This window comes from Canis lupus, chromosome 31 (genome assembly GCF_048164855.1).
Source record: "Canis lupus baileyi chromosome 31, mCanLup2.hap1, whole genome shotgun sequence".
In the NCBI taxonomy this organism is placed as follows: domain Eukaryota; kingdom Metazoa; phylum Chordata; class Mammalia; order Carnivora; family Canidae; genus Canis; species Canis lupus.
Window position 1 is genome coordinate 17,182,616 of NC_132868.1, and position 6,275 is coordinate 17,188,890.

Genomic DNA, 6,275 nt, shown 5'->3' on the forward strand with positions numbered 1-6,275 from the left:
AAACAGTTACATACAAAGGAAACTGCATAAGGTTATCAGCTGATTATTCAGCAGAAACTTTGTAGGCCAAGAGATAGTGCCATGATAAATTCAAAATGCTGAAGAAAGAATCTGCAGCAAAGAATACCCTATCCACCATAGCTATCATTCAGAATAGAAGGAAAGATAAAGAGTTTCTCAGACAAACAAAAGTTAAAGGAATTCAGGACCACTAAGCTAGCTCTACCAGAAATGTTAAAAGAGATACTTTAGGTAGAAAAGAAAGACCATAGGTAGGAATCAGAAAAATAGGAAGCACAAAAGCAGTAAAATCAAGTATATCTACAAAAATCAGTCAAGAGGTTCAGAAAATGAAAGGATATAAAGTATGACACCATATACTTAAAATGTATGAGGAAAAGAAGTAAAGAATGGGTTCAAACTTAACTGACTATCAACTTAATATAGACTACTACATTATATTATAGATATTATATACAAATCTAATGGCAACTATGAATTTAAAACCAGCAATATATAAGCAAAAATAAAGAGAAAGAAATCCAAGTACCTCACTAAAGAAAACCACCAAACTGTGAGAGAAGTGAACAAGAAAGGAACAGAGAAGAACCACAAAAACAACCATAAAAAAGTGAAAAAAAATGGCAATAAGTACATACCTATCAATAATTACTTTGAATACAAATGGACTATATACTTTTATCAAAAACATAGGGTAATGGAATAGATAAAAAAAGAAAGACCTATCTACTCTACTCATAAGAGACTCATTTCAGACCTAAAGACACATGCAGATTCAAAGTAGAGGGATGGAAAAGCATTTTTCATGCAAGTGGAAGTGGAAAGAAAGCTGGAGTAGCAATACTTATATTAGACAAAATGGACTTTAAAACAAAGATTGTAACAAGAGACAAAGGACACTATACAATTATAAGGAAGACAATCCAACCAGAAGACATAATAATTGTAAATACTTATACACCCAACATGAGAGCCCCCAAATATGTAAAGCAGTTAATAACAAACATAAAAGAAGTCATTGATAGTAATACAATAATAGTAGGGGACTTTAACACCCCACTTACATCAATGGTTGGACGATCCAAACAGAAAATCAACATGGAAACAATGACTTCGATGACACATTAAACCAGATGGATCTAACAGATATATTCCAAATGTTCCAACCCAAAACAGCAGAATACATACTTTTTTCAAATGCATATGGAACATTCTCTAGAATAGATCATGTATTAGGCCACAAAATGAATCTCAACAAATTCAAAAAGATAGAAGTCATATCATACATCTTTTCTAACCACATGCTATGAAACTAGAAATGAACCACCAGGAAAAATCTAGGAAAGCCATAAATACATGAAGGTCAAATAACATGTTACTAAACAATGAATAGGTCAACCAAGATATCAAAGAGGGAATCAAAAAATACATGGAGGCAAATGAAAATGAAAACATAATGGTCCAAAATTTGGGGGACACAACAAAAGTTGTTCTAATAGGGAAGTTTATACCAATACAGGCCTACCTCAGGAAGCAAGAAAAATCTCAAAAAAAAAAAAAAACCTAACCTTATACATAAAGGAGCCAGTAAAAGAAAAACAAACAAAACCCAAAGCTAGTAGAAGGAAGAAAATAATAAAGATTAAAACGGGAATAAATGAAATAGAAACTAAAAAAATAAAACATTAAAAAATCAGGAGCTGGTTCTTTGAAACAATCAACAAAATTGATAAATCTTTAACCAAACTTATCGAAAGAGAGAGAGAGAGAGAGAGAGAAGACTCAAACAAAATCAGACATGAAAGAAGAAAAATAACCAACACCATGGAAGAACAAAGTTTTATAAGAGAATATTATGAAAAATTATATGCCAACAAATTGAACAACCTAGAAGAGATGGATAAATCCTTAGAAACATATAATCTTTCAAAGCTGAATCAGGAAGGAATAGATTTGAACAGACCAATTACCAGCAATGAAATTGAATCAATAATCAAAAAACTCCCAACAAAGAAAAGTTCAGGATCAAATGGCTTCACAGCTGAATTCTACCAAACACTTAAGAAAAAGTCAATACTTATTCTTCTCAAAATATTTCAAAAAATAGAAGAGGAAGGAAAGTTTCCAAATTCATTCTAGGAGACCAGCATTATCCTGATACCAAAACTGGATAAAGACACTACAAAAAAAAGAGAACTATAGATCAATATCTTTAATGAGCATAGATGTAAAAATCTTCAACAAAATATTAACAAACCAAATCCAATGATACATTAAACAAACTCATTCATCATGATCAAGTGGGATTTATTCCTTGGATGCAAGGGTAGTTCAATATTTGCAAATCAATGAACATGATACATCACATCAACAAGAGAAAGGGTAAAAAAAAAAAAAAACACAAGAGAAAGGGTAAAAGCCATATGATCATTTCAATAGATGCAAAAAAAAGCATTTGACAAAGTGCAACATCCATGTAAGAAAGTAGTTTTAGAGAGAACATACCCAACAAAGTAAAGGCCACATATGAAATTCACAACTAAAATCATGTGGTGAAAAACAGAGCTTTTCTCCTAATATCAAGAATAAGACAAGGATGTTCACACTTAAACCACTTTTATTCAACATAGTACTGGGAGTGCTAACCATTAGCAATTAGACACAGAAGGAAATAAAAGGCATCCAAATAATTAAGGAAGAAGTAAAATTTTCACTATTTGCAGATGACATACCATATATAGAAGACACTAATAGCCACCAAAAACTACTAGAACTGATAAATGAATTCAGTAATGTTGCAAGATACAAAATTGCTACACAGAAAATTGTTGCATTTCTATATACTAATAATGAAGTAACAGTGAAATTAGGAAAGCAATCTCATTTACAATTGGACCAAAAATAATAAAATACATAGGAATAAACTTAACTAAGGAGGTGAATGACCTATACTCTAGAAACTATGAAACATTAATGAAAGAAATTGAAGATGACACAAAGAAATGGAAAGATATTCTATGCTTATTGATTGGAAGGACAAATATTGTTAAAATGTCCATACTACCCTAAGCAATCTACAGATCCAATGCAGTCTCTATCAAAATACCAACAGCATTTTTCGCAGAATTAGAACAAATAATCCTAAAATTTGTATGGAACTACAAAAGACCTCAAATAGAGCAATCTTGAAACAGAACAAAACTGGAAGTATCACAGTCCCATATTTCAAGATGCATTACAGAGTTGTAATAATCAAATTTTTGTACTGGCACAAAAATAGACACATAGATCAATGGAACAGGATAGCAACCCCAGAAATAAACCCACATATATATGGTCAATTAATCTTTGACAGAGGAGGCAAGAATATGCAATAAGAAAGACCGTTTCGTCAACAAATGGTGTTGGGAACCATGGACAGCTACTTGCAAAAGAATGAAACTGGACTACTTTCTTACATCAAAAACAAAAATAAACTCAAAATGGATCAAGGATCTAAATGTGAGACCTCCAACAACAAAAATCCTGGAAAAGAGGACAGGCAGTAATTTCTTTGACATTGACTGTAGCAACATTTTTCTAGGTATGTCTCCTGAGCAAGGGAATCAAAAGCAAAAGTAAACTACTGGGACTACATTAAAACAAAAGGCTTTTGCACAGCAATAGAAACAATCAACAAAACTAAAAGAAAACCTACAGAATGGGAGAAGATATTTGCAAATGACATATCTGATAAAGAGTTAGTATCCAAAATATACAAAGAACTTATACAATTCAACACCAAGAAAACCAAAACCACAACCAAACAAAAATAATCCAATTAAGTGACTATATAGATAGATAGAGATGTAGATATATAATAGGATATTACTCAGCCATCAGAAAGGATGAAATCTTACCATTTACATTGACATGGATGGAGCTGGAGGTTACTAGACTGAGCGAAATAAGTCAGTCAGAGAAAGACAATTATCTTATGATATCACTCATATGAGGAATATAAGAAACAGAGCAGAGAATCACAAGGGACGGGAGGGAAAACTGGGAAAAAATCAGAGAAACTCTTAACTATGAGAAAGAAACTGAGGGTTGCTGGAGGATAAGTGGGTGGGGGAATAGGGTGACTGGGTGATGAGCATTAAGGAGGGCACATAATATGATGAGTACTGTGTGTTATATGCAACTGATGAATTACTGAACTTTATATCTGAAACTAACAATGTTCTATATGTTGGCTAATTGAATTTAAATTTTAAAAAGAATAAAAATCCAATTAAAAAATGATCAGAAGACATGAACAGATATTTCTCTAAAGAAGAGATTCAGAGGGCCAACAGACACATGAAAAGATGGTCAACATCACCCATCATCAGGAAAATGCAAATCAAAACTAACTACAAGGAGATATTACCTCAGATGTCAAAAGGCTAAAATCAAAAACACAAGAAACAACAAATGTTGGTGAGGATGTGGAGAAAAAGGAATACTTGTGATTTGTTGGTGGGAATGTAAACTAGTGCAGCCCCTGTGGAAAACAGTATGGAAGTTCCTCAAAAAATTAAAAGTAGAACTACCATATGATCCAGTAATTCCACTACTAGGTATTTATCCAAAGCAAACAAAACACTAATTCAAATAGATATATGCACTGCTATGTTCATTGCAGCATTATTTACAATAGCTAAATTCTGAAAGCAATGCAAGTATCCATTGATAGATAGATGGATAAAGAAGATGTGGTACATCTATACAATGGAATATTAGCCATAAAGATGAATGAAATGTTGCCATTTGGAACAATATGGAAAGATCTAGAGTATAATGCTAAGTGAAATAATTTGTCAGGGAAAGACAAATACCATATGATTTCACTTGAACAATAAAAAAGAGATAAACCAAAAAAACTGACTCTTAACTATAGAGAACTTATGGTTATCAGAGGGGAGGTGGGTAGGAGGATTGGTGAAATAGATGAAGGGGATTAACAGTACACTTATCATGATGAACACTGAGTAATGTATAAAATTATTGAATCAATATATTGTACAGGCAAAACTAACATAACGGTGCATGTTAACTATAGTGGAATTAAAATTTTCTTTTAAAAATAACAGCAAGTTGAAAAGTACTTAGACTACATGTGAAAAATATTCATTGGTTTATCCTAAAGTGTCTGCCACAGGAACAAGTGTCTGTTGGAACTCTTTCTGAGGATGGAGGCACTGGCAATTGCCATTTTTGCACTCTCCTTTTACCTCTATACCCCTCACTCCAACCTTGAGCTCTTCTGCAGCCCCACCCTGCTAAAATTGGGTAAAACGTCCCCCAATCTGGTACTCCCCAGTAACCCCACACATCTGGTGGGTATACACAGACCACATAGGTAATGTCCCTTGAATGCCTAGTTCTGGTGACCAGGGGGCTTGTATTTCTGGACCCTGCAATGCTAAAACAATTGGAGAGATAGTTCTTGGCAGGCTACGAATCCCAGAGCACTGCACAGACAGCAGACTGAAACACACCCCCAGTCATTTTGTGACATTTTTTCATGACTGGGAGAGGTGGCTGTTTAGCTTAATAAATAGAAGCAAACAAACAAAATGAGGAAAGAGGGGAATATGTTCCAAATGAAAGAACAAGATGAAAGCCCAGGGAAAAAAATGATGAAACAGATAAGTAAATTACTTGATAATAGAGTTCAAAGTAATGATCATATAGATGCTCACCAATCTAGGATGAACAAAGTGAGAATTTCAACAAAGAGATAGAAAATATAAGAAAGAACCAAGCAAAAGTCACAAAGCTGAAGAAGAAGAAGAAAGAAGAAGAAGAAAGAAGAAGAAGAAGAAGAAGAAGAAGAAGAAGAAGAAGAAGAAGAAGAAGAAGAAGAAGAAGAAGAAGAAGAAGAAGAAGAAGAAGAAGAAGAAGAAGAAGAAGAAGAAGAAGAAGAAGGAGACTAGATGAAACAGGAGAAAGAAAGGAAGACAGGGCAGTGGATTTTGTTTCTAAACTAAGAAAAATGGTGGCCAGGGAAGAAACAAAAGATTCTTTTTTTTAAGATTTTATTTATTTGTTCATGAGAGACAGAGAGAGAGAGAGACAGAATGGCAGAGACACAGGCAGAGGGAGAAGCAGGCTTCATGCAGAGAGCCCGATGTGAGACTCAATCCAGGGACTCCAGGATCACCCCCTGAGCTGAAGACAGGCACTCAACCACTGAGCCACCCAGATGTCACAAAACAAAAGATTCTGGT